Consider the following 11,705-nt stretch of genomic DNA (forward strand, 5'->3'; position numbering starts at 1 on the left):
GACACACAATGTGTCCCATTACGCTCACCTGATAGCCAGCATCAGCAACCAAACATATGGGTGGATGAGTCTTCAGATGATTCCAGTCCCCAGCTGTGAAGTCTTCCAGCTGATAACACAGTCATCACAGGATGGAAACAATTCATCCCACTATGCCCTGTCTGAAGTTCTGACCTACAGAAACTGTGAGAGTTAATAAATATTGTTATTATTTAAACTACTGTGTTTCTAAGGTAATTTGTTATTCAACAAATTCAACAGAAAAGAACCTGAATCATGCCATGTTGAGCAACATGCAGATATAAAATCCTATGGAAGGACAGGGATTGGTCCAATCACTCTGGACCAATCACTGAGTCCAGGAGAAAGCTACACTCAGATTGGCCCAGCTGGTGGCCAGAATGGGACATCATGACAGACAACTCTTCTTGCAAAGCATAGATGGGGAGAGGGGTCCTCTTAAGACAACGATGCTGGCAGACAAAAGCAATGTCAAATATAGTGACCTCATTGCTTATCACTTTTCCACTCCTGCCTGTCCTGCTCCTATTAGCTGTAGTGATGTCTTCTGCTGATGGCAAAACTGTTAGCCCATTCCTATTAAAGATATCTCTGCTGATGGTTTCCACAGATAACCGTATTAGAACCATGAATGCCAATGCCATTGCCAAGGTCAGTCTCTCATTGAAGCTGGAGCTCTCAGTTCACTGATGCCTTGAACTATAATTTTCCTTTTTACACTCATTTTATTATATTCCTGACCTTAGAATCAGGTACTATTCTGAACTGAACTATACCATCAAACCACTCAATTTCTGTTCCAGTTACTGTGCCGGAACCCAGCACCTGCTCCTCGATGTTTCTTTTACTTAAAAAAAGTGATTCTCAAACTTGGATGCATATTAAAATCACCTGGGGAGCTTTTAAAAACAATACAAGGGATGCCTGGGTGGCTTAGCAGTTGAGCATCTCCCTTTGGGTCAGGTCTTGATCCTGGGAACCCAGGGTCGAGTCCCACATCGGCTCCCCATATTAAGCCTGCTTCTCCCTCTGCCTGTGTCTCTGCCCCTCTCTGTGTCTCTCATGAATAAATAAAATCTTTTAAAATAAAAAATAAGGGAATCCCTGAGTGGCTCAGTGGTTTAGTGCCTGCATTCAGCCCAGGGGTGATCCTGGAGTCCCAGGATCAAGTCCCACATTGGGCTCCCTGCATGGAGCCTGCTTCTCCCTCTGTCTGTGTCTCTGCCTCTCTCTCTCTCTCTCTCTCTCTCTCTCTTTGTGTGTGTGTCTCATGAATAAATGGATAAAATCTTTTTTAAAAATTAAATTAAAAAATAAAAATAAAAAATAGAAACAATACAAATGTCCAGGTCCCACTCCAAGCCAATTATATTAGATTCCCAAGGTAGGAGACTGAGCCTTGTGTTTCTTAATGCTCTGACAGATTCCTGGCTTACAGCCAGAGCTGCGACCACGGATTTGGAGTGAATCAATCACACTGCCCCCTGCAGGTTGGCCAGGCCACTCTCATGGCCACTGCAGCTCCCTCTCTGCTATTGCCAATAGCAAGCTCTATCCATTCTACCTTTTAAATGTCTCCAGTACCTGTCCATTTCAATCCAGTCTCATCAGCACAACTCAGCACAAGCCAGCACCATCACTTGCCTGGACCACCCTGAAAACCCACTTAGCCTTCCCCCTTCTCTCCCTCAGTCTGCTCCCTACTTCCAGTTCTGCCTCCTTGCCGTGCTTCTCCACACAGCTGCCAGAGTGGCCCTTTTAAAACATAAAGCAAGCAATGTCATTCCCTTGCACAGCAACCGCCAGTGACCTTTAATATTTTTTATGAGTTTTAAAAGTTATTTTTAATTGTGGTAAAATACACATAATATCCAATTTACCATCAGGACCATTTTTAAGTGTACAGTACGTACCTTGGGCTATTTTGTATATGAATTTGCCTTCTCTCCAAGTCGATTGATTCCATTTTGCCATTCTGGGCATATGGTAGAAATGTATATGACTCAAAATAGTATATCAAGACATTCTCTAGCAATAGATCAAAACTTAACTAACATTTCCTAATAGCTTCTTTTTTAACAATTCATTTATTTATTCATGAATGAGTGGGGAGAGAGAGGCAGAGACACAGGCAGAGGGAAAAGCAGTCTCCATGCAGGGAGCCTGATGTGGGACTCGATCCCAGGTCTCCAGGATCACACCCTGGGCCAAAGGCGGCACTAGACCGCTGAGCCACCCAGGCTGCCCCATTTCCTAGTAGTTTCACCCGAGTTCTTTAGACATATTTTCTTCCCTTCTCTATTATTTCTGAAGACTTAATTTTCATTAAAAATCCAACAATTTTAATAATATTTTCTCGAGCTTGTAAGTTGCCAAAGTAAAATATACCAAGCAAATTCTAGCACCTTCTGCATAATTTTAGTTGTATTTTAAATTTACAATTAAATCAACATCTTTACTAAAATGATTTCCCCCCTCCTGATTATTGTGATTATCACATAATCTGCCCTTCTTTTCAGTCAAGTCCCGCCAGTGACTTTTAATTGGACTTAAAATCCAAACTCCCTATCAAGACCTTGAAGGGTGGGGCAGCCCGGTGGCTCCCTCAAGTTAGAGAAGTGTTCAAATTCAAATGTGAATGTGCTACAACACGCAGTGGAAAAGCAAGTTGCAAACTTATTCACTGTGAGTCCCTTGACATAAACTCAGAAATCCACCCAGTGAAATACATTGTTTACAGCTACAAACATATTAGGCAAAACCAAAGAAAAGCAATGATAAACACAAAATTCACAACAGTGAAGACTTCTGAGGGATGAGAGAAGAGAAGACACAGTCAGGAGAAAACAGAGCAGCCCACCCTGGGCACACGTATGGTGTTCATTGCTACAGGGAATTTTAAAACACTAAAATAAGTAACAAATCAAATGCTCTGTTGTTTATTTTCATCAAGCTCCAGAAATTCTAAGTAACGCTAGAGATAAAATACTCCTCCCCTAAAAAAAAGGCTTTTGTTGGTTTAAGTTCTAAAAATTGCTGCAATGGCTAGATAGTTATATAGGTATGTATAGAGATGTATATATGTAAACTTCAAATTTTCACGTTTTACTCCTTATCCTTTGTGCCAGCTATCAATTTATTTATTTTATTTATTTGTTTGTTTGTTTATTTATTTATTTATTTATTTATTTATTTATTTATTTATTGTCTGTCAGCTCCAAATGTATCCTTCTCTGACCTGCTAGGAGATCCTGGAGCTGGACCCTATGAATGTTTCTCCCCTGCCTGCTGGCATGATGTTAAGTTATGTCAGTAGAGGGTGCTGGAGGGACACTGCAAAAGGGTGGTGCTTCTATATCTGGTCCCAAAGTTTGTCTTGCTCCTAGGGCGCGGCAGCCAGCAGGTGACTTCCCAGGGGGTTTCAGGAGAACCCCAATGAGAGGCTTCCTAGTGAGTTTTGCAAACATCCCAATGGATCATCTGCTGCTCACCAGCCCTGGCCTTCAGTACTTCCGTGAACCTTGCCCATGTGTAGTGAATCACAGCCCTTCTTCTCCCACAAGGTCCAAATCTCTTCCTTGGGGAGGCAACATCTTACAATTTGCTCCTTCCTTGGCGTAGTAAGGCAGAATCATAGAGCGGCCTCCAGGAACGACCCCCTCTCCCCCTGCCCCCCTGTACATGCCCTGTGTAATCCCTAAGACTGAGAATATGATGAATTCTCATCCTGTGATTAGATTATGTTTTATGGACTAGTTGACTTTAAGGAAAGGAGATTATATAGGTGAGCCTGACCTAATCACATGAGTCCTTGAAGTCTGGGTCTAGAGGTGAGAGACAGGAACTCAGACTGGCTGACACCGTGATTTCAGTCTTGTCTTACCCTACCTTGTGATACCTACAGAACTGTGAGCTAACAAATAGGTGGGGTTTTTTGTAATATTTTTTAATATTTTATTCATTTATTCATGAGAGAGAGAAAGAGAGAGAGAGAGGCAGAGAAGCAGGCAGAGGGAGAAGCAGGCTCCACACAGGGAGCCTGACGCAGGACTCGAACCCGGGACTCCAGGATCATGCCCTGAGCTGAAGGCAGGTGCCAAACCGCTGAGCCACCTGGGGATCCCCTATAATATTCTTTAGTGGTAAAATACACATAATATAAAATTTACCATTTTAACCATTCTTCTTTGTACAGTTCAATGACATAAGTACATTTACATTGTTGTGCAACCATCACCACCATCCGTCTGCAGAATTGTTTTCATCATCCCAAACTGGAACTATCACCATTAAATAATAAATCCCTGTGTCTCCCCACAAGGCTGCTGGAAAACAATATTCTACTTTGTCTTTATGAATTTGACTAGTCTAGGTACATAGCGTAAGTGCGTGCATACAGTATTTGTCCTGTGACTGGCTTATTTCACTCTGCATGTTTTCAAGGTTGTTCTATGTTGCATCATGTACCAGAATTTTCTTCCTTTTTAATGCTGAAGAATAGTCCATTACATAGATATACCACACTTTTTTTATTCGTTCATCCATCAATGGATACTTAGCTTGTGTCTACCTTTTGGCTACTCTGTTTAATGCTGCTATGAACACAGGGGTACAAATAACTCTTCAAGTCCCCATTTGCAATTATATTGGGTATATACTTAGAAGTCGAATTGCTGGTCATATTGTAACTCTATGTTTAATTTTGGGGGGAACTACTAGGCTGTTTTCCACAGCAGCTAAATAGGTATTGTTTCAAACTGCCAACTTTGTACTAATTTGTCACTCAGCAATAGAAAATCAATACACAAAAAAAATTAAATTACATTAAATAAAAAAAGAAAATTAGTACACTTGAGTGCTGTATTCCAGCCCTAGAGATAGTAACTGCTTTATACATGTATTAGTCCCACACTGTTTAGGATTTTCTTTGCCTCTCTTTGTAGCTAATCTTCTCTACCAGTTAATAATTCTTTATAAAATTTTCCCTATTCAAACTACTGGTGTAGTGTGTCTCCTGAGTGGCCCCTGACAGATAGACTCTTTACTAAATGGTGTGTTCTATGCAGAAGGTAACTTGGAGAACTAGTTTCACAGCCAGCCCCTGACATACATAGCAGATTCAGCAACAACCACTCATTCTCTGTTGTAAGTCTATAAGACTTTGAATTTGTTTGGGTACAATTCATATCTCTAACCTTTATGATATTGCATATTCTTGTTCTTATTTTTATTTTTTTAGATTTTATTTATTTATTCATGAAAGACACAGAGAGAGAGGCAGAGACATAGGGAGAGGGAGAAGCAGCCTCCCTGTGGGGAGCCCGATGCAGGATTTAATCCCATGACCTTGGGATCATGACCTGAGCTGAAGGCAGACATTCAACCACTGAGCCACCCAGGCATCTTGCATATTCCTGTTTTTAAATAACATATTGGAGACAAATGATAGCCCAGTGATCTAAAGAAAAAGAGAGGTAACTTGAGTTTCATCAATTCTGTCATTCTATTTGATTACTTGGAGTTTTTATTTGTGTTTAAAACATTGAGGGACGCCTGGGTGGCCCAGTGGTTGAGTGTCTGCCTTTGGCCCAGGGCATGATCCTGGGGTGCCCGGATTGAGTCTCCCATCGAGCTCCCTGCATGAAGCCTGCTTCTCTCTCTGCCTGTGTCTCTGCCTCTCTCTCTGTGCGTCTCTCATGAATAAATAAATAAAATCTTAAATAATAAATAAATAAATAAATAAATAAATAAATAAATAAATAAATAAATTTAAAACACTGAAAAGGTATAAACTACAAGATGTTCAGTTTTTTGGCGGTTCCAAATTTTGATTCATATATTAAATACTTTATTAAGCTTGAATAATATTTTAAAGTAGTATTTCAGGGGCACCTGGGTGGTTCAGTCAGTTAAGTGTCTGTCTTCTACTCAGGTTGTGATCCCAGGGTCCTGGGATTGAGCCCGGCGTTGGGCTCCCTCATCAGAGGGGAGTCTGCTTCTCTCTCTCTCTGCCTCTCTTTCTGCTCGTGTTATGTCTCTGTCAAATAAATAAATAAAATCTTTTTAAAATAATAAAAAATAAAGTAGAATTTCATGTTTCCTTTTAAATTATTTATTTTAAACCTAAGCATGGATCAAGAAAATGATCATTACTGAATTTTTACCGAAGATAGTTTTGTTGTATAAAGGAGGAAGGTATTAAAAAATAATCTAGCCCAGGTGTAAGATATTAGGTATGCCATTGGGGAGTATGCCCATTAATGGTAACATTCATTTGTACTCACTGTATTGTTACAAATATTGTTTTGTCTTTATTTAATGTATCAAAATAATTTTAAATCACACAACACAGAGAAATACAGAATAAGTCTGATTCTACCTTCTAAATTCCCTCCCCTAATCTTGTACTCCCTAACTTAATTTCTTTCACCCCATTTATACAGACTCTTGGTTTCAAGCTTTGCTCTTAAGACAAAACAGCAATACTGGGATTTTAAGTTTCCTAAATTTTCCTCTTCGTGGCTGCTACTTTTTTTTTTTTTAAGATTTTATTCATTTATTTGAGAAACAGAGAGAGTGGAGTGGGGGAGCAGAGGGAGAGATAAAGTGAAGCAGATTTCACCACACTGAGCACAGAGCCCCACTCAGGGCTGGGCTCAGGGCTCCACCTCACCACCCTGAGGTCAGACCTGAGCCAATGCCAAGATTTGGACACTTAATCAACTGTACCACAGAGGCATCCTGGCTGCTTCTTTTAAAGTAAAATGATGGAAGCACTGGATTCCTCCAAAGAGAAAGACATGAAGAGAGTAGAGGGGGCCTTTATTTTATTTTAAGTAATCTCTACACCCAAGATGGGGCTTGGGCTTAAAACCCTGAGATCAAGAATGGCATGCTGTACCAACTGAGCCGGCCAGGCACACTAGGACCTTTTTCTCATACAGTTTCTGGCCATGGTCCCTTTGAGCCAGAGGCTTGCTCTTCTCACACCTGTCCTCCAAGAACTCTGTGCCTCCCTGAAGACCCAGCTGTCTTTCAACTTCATGTCCTATCAGGCCATAAAGCCCAGAGCAAGCGCACAGGGGCACTGATTCCCAAACCAAGGGCCCACATATTGACTGGCTACCATAGCAACAAGAGCTGAGACACATTAGCCCCTGAGCCACTCCATCTGCAGGCCCACTGAACCCCACAGTGAGGAGGGTTATTGATTATCTCCCTACATAACCCTCTCCTTCCTCCCACTGCTGCATATTTACTCCACAGCAATACTGAGCACAAAAGGGGCCCCAGATCAGCCATGCCCCTCATTTATAACTAAAGGAGCAGAATCAGAATCAGCTAGGGAGCTCTTTAGAAGTGCCTGACACACTGTACCAGAATCTCCAAGGCTGGGGGCTGCATTCATATATTTCAAACATGGTGATCCTCATGCACCACCAATTAAGAACCACGGCTGTGTAGAGCATGAACAGAGTTTATAAGATGAAAATACCAATGGATTTCAGACATAAGATGCTAACCTTGCCCAAAGACAAAGACCTCCCCAACATGATACTATATTTTTCACCTATCAGATTGGCAAAGAGCAAAAGTTTGATAGATAGATCATAGATAAAGAGCTAATTCCCCTGGTTTATAAAGTGTTTCCACAAATGGATAATGAAAAGACTAATAATCAAAACCAACAGAAAAAAGGGCAAAGGAGGGGAACAGATAGTTGACAGAAAGGGAAATATTTCATTCATGATAAAGAAAATGTAATACAACAACCCATCAAAAGGTACCAAAAGTTTGGTAATACACTGGTAAGGTCATAGGGGAAGAGTAGTGAGAAGCAAATTGGTATAGCCCCATGCAGGCAGTAGCTATAAAAACTGCAAGCACTTTTATTCTTTGAGCCATTAATTCTACTCCTAGGAATTTAACCAACTGATATTAATTGCACACGTGTGAAAAGATTTAAGTACAGGGTTATTCATTTGCAGCACTGTCTGCAGCAGCAAAAGATCAGAAATAACCCATTTCCCAACAGGAGACCAGTTAAATCAATTATAGTACAGCCATACAGTGAAATACTCTGCTAGACAACCATTTAAATAAAAGAAGAAGTCAGATCAATGAAACAATCCCAAGACATTTTATTAAATGAAAAAAATTAAAATGCACAAAACAGTATATGATTAATAGCAAAATTATTTTCAGTAATGGTAATTTAATAATCACTAATAATCATTATTTTCTCAATACCAAGTCATACTTTAGATGTAAAACAAGTAATTGACTATTTTAAGGAATAAGTTTCTATTTTAAAAATATTCAAATTCGATACATACATATGTAGCATATGTATACTTGTATTATACAGATAACTCTGAAAGATGCACACACAAAGTGGTTACACAGCAGAGGATCTGCATAGACTTTTTTCCAAAGATATAAAGATGGCCAACAGGTCCACAAAAAGGTGCTCAACATCACTCATCATCAGGAAAATGTAAATCAAAAGCACAAGTTTTCACCTCACACCTGTTAGATAGCTACCATCAAAAAGATTAAAAAAAAATAACCCGTGTTGGCAAGAATGTGGGCACTGTCAGTGGGATTGTAAACTGATGCAGCCACTACAGGAAACAGTATGGAGGTTCCTCCCAAAATTTAAAGTAGAACAACTATATGATCCAACAATTCCACTTCTGGATATTTATTCAAAGAAAAAACAAAAACACTAATTTGAAAAAATATATGCACCCCCATGTTCAATGCAGCATTATGTACAATAGCTAAGATATTTAAACAACTTAAGTGTTGTTTAATGAGGTGTACATATATGATGGAATGCTATTTGGCCATAAAATAAGAAGGAAATCCTTCCATTTGTGACATGGATCATACTAAAAAAAAAAGTCAGACAGAGAAAGACAAAGGATTTTTGTCTTTATAAATGAGATAAGTGATCTCACTTATATGTGGAATTAAAAAAAAAAACTAAGGTCAAAGACACAGAGAACAGATCAGTGGTTGCTGGGGGACAGGGGAATGAAATGGGTGACGGGAGTTAAAAGTACAAACTTCTAGTTATAAAATAATTAGTCATAGGGATATAATGCACAGCATGGAGACTATAGTAAATAATACTGTATTGCATATTTCAAAGTTGCTAAGAAAGTAGATCTTAAAAGCTCTCATCAGAGGTGCCTGAGTGGCTCAGTTGGTTAAGTATCCAACTCCTGATTTTGGCTCAGGTTGTCATTTCAGGGTTGTAAGATCAAGCCCCAGGTGGAGCACCCCTTGTTCTCTGCATCTTCACTGAGCATGGAGACTCCTTAAGATTATCTCTTTCCCTCTGCCCCACCACCACCGTCTCAGTGTTTCTCCCTCTCTAAAAAAAAAATAATAATAAAAGTTCTCATCACAAGAAAAATGATTTTCATAATTATATGTAGTGACAGATGTTAACTAGACTTATTGTAGTGATAATCTCATAATACATGCAAATATGTAATCATTATGTTTATATACCTGAAACTAATATAATGTTATATGCCAATTATTAGTTAATTAAAAAATAAAACAGGAGAGTTATAAGCACAACAGAAGAAAAACATAAGTACTCGGAGGCAAGATGATTACTTTGCAGATTCTACAGGAATGTGTGTGGCTGTAACAGAAAAGAAAAAAAAAAGTATTCCCCAAGCAAGGGCACAATAGAATGGAGATGCTGGGGATCGAACCCAGGACCTCATGCATGCTAAGCATGCGCTCTACCACTGAGCTACATCCCCACCTAGTGACAATACTGCATTTTAAAGCTACTTTCATAAAATAAATCAGCAATTTGCTCTCCTAAAAGAAAACAACTGGTTATAGTGATAGCCAGGGGGTTTAGGGAGTAGGGTAATGCAGAGGGTGTGTAAGGAGAGGTTCCAGGAGTTAGGAATGAAAGGAATTTCATTTCTCATTTTCTCTCTCTGATTTTTGTACTACTTGAGTATCTTACCATGTAGGCATTGCCTCCTTAAATAAAGATGTAAAATAAAAGAGAAAATAAAGGTCAAACAAAAACCACTTTTCTGCAATAATGCCCCAACTTTATAGATAGAACACTTAGGCTACATAAAAGAAGAGCCTCTCCTATCCACAAAGCCTCCAGCTCCTCCAAGCAGTGGGATCACTACCCTTTGAGCCCCAGAATCCTTTATTCTTTTCAGGGTTAGAGACTATCCATGCCTTGTTGTCAGGATTTCCATTCCTCATCCATGCCCTCAGTATCCTGCTCAGGGCATCCATCATTTTTGTTAATCCTTCCATCCTGCAACCAGTGTTTGTTGGGGACTGACCATGGTCCAGACATTATGCTTACTGCCAGGAGTACATGAATAAGCCTCAAGGTCAAAGTCCCTTCTGACCTGGTAGATAGGGCCACCATGTACAGTCACGCAGGCTGTGCACTACATAATTTCAGGAAATGCCATTCGCATAGGTACCCCCTGGATTTATGACAGGTAAATCTTACTATAGCCAGTGGCCTTGCCCATATGTCCAATAACCCAATGGAGAAAATAAAGAAAGCAATACACACATATTTCTTCTAACTGGAATCAGGGCAATGAAAGAAAAGAACCAGGTGTGATGAGAAAGAACAAAAGGAGGGATCTAGGGGATTCCTGGGTGGCTCAGAGGTTTGGTGCGTGCCTTCCGGGATCAAGTCCCACATCGGGCTCTCTGCATGGAGCCTGCTTCTCCCTCTGCCTGTGTCTCTGACTCACTCTTCCTGTGTCTCTCATGAATAAATAAATAAAATCTTAAAAAAAAAAAAAACAGGAGGGATCTATTTTGAGTTCCACATAAGCCATTCTGAGAAAGTGATATTTAAGCCAAGAAATTATAACTAATATAATTAGTTATATAACTAATATAATAGTAATCTTACTTAGTTGCTAGCAACACAGACCCAACTTAGTAGCTTTAGCAAAAAAAGTTTCCAATTTTTCTCATTCCACGAGAAGCCAGAAGATAGATGGCCCAAGATGAATTTGGCAGCTGCATGAGTTATCAGGAGCCCAGCCTCCTCTGCCTTTCTGCTTTATATTCCTTAACATGTGACTTCCATTCTCTAGGTCACCTCATAGTCCAAAATGGTTGCTAGAGCTCCAGCCACCACATCGGCATCAGAGACAACAGGACAGGGCAAGGATATTAGAGAAATAAGGGAACACACCCCACCCACTTAAGGAAATGACTGTGCCTTACAGAATATTCTACTTCCACCTTATTGGCCAGAAAATGGTCCCATGAACATACCATGCTGCAAGAGAGGGTGGAAAATGTAGTCTCTAAGGCACCACCCAAAGTTGTTACTTAAGGAGGAATTGTTTTTGAGAGGCAATGAGCAGCCTCTGCTATGGACTAGGAGAATAATAGAAGTTAATTAAGTGAAAGAGGTGGCAGGGGAACAGGTTCCAGGCAGAGGGAGCACAAGTACAAAAGCTCCAATGAGAAAAGTAGTGTGCCCTGTGCACACTAGCAAATGCAGGTACCTATCTCCTACTCTGGGCAAAGCCTTGGAATCACACAGGCTCATGTTCACATTCTAATTTCACAATCCTTCCTCACTGAGAGCCTATAGGTAAGTCTTTTAACTTCTCTGAGTCTGTTTTCTTACTTGTAAAACAAGAATTGTA

At 40.0% G+C, this 11,705-nt stretch overlaps 1 non-coding gene across 1 annotated transcript; it reads right to left on the reverse strand.

Moving 5' to 3' along the window:
* Positions 1-9,734: 9,734 nt before the first annotated feature.
* Positions 9,735-9,806, reverse strand: TRNAA-AGC (transfer RNA alanine (anticodon AGC)). The gene has a single exon. It is a non-coding gene; the product is annotated as a tRNA-Ala (tRNA).
* Between the last annotated feature and the right edge of the window lie 1,899 nt (positions 9,807-11,705).

The sequence above is a fragment of the Vulpes vulpes genome, chromosome 3 (assembly GCF_048418805.1).
Source record: "Vulpes vulpes isolate BD-2025 chromosome 3, VulVul3, whole genome shotgun sequence".
NCBI lineage: Eukaryota > Metazoa > Chordata > Mammalia > Carnivora > Canidae > Vulpes > Vulpes vulpes.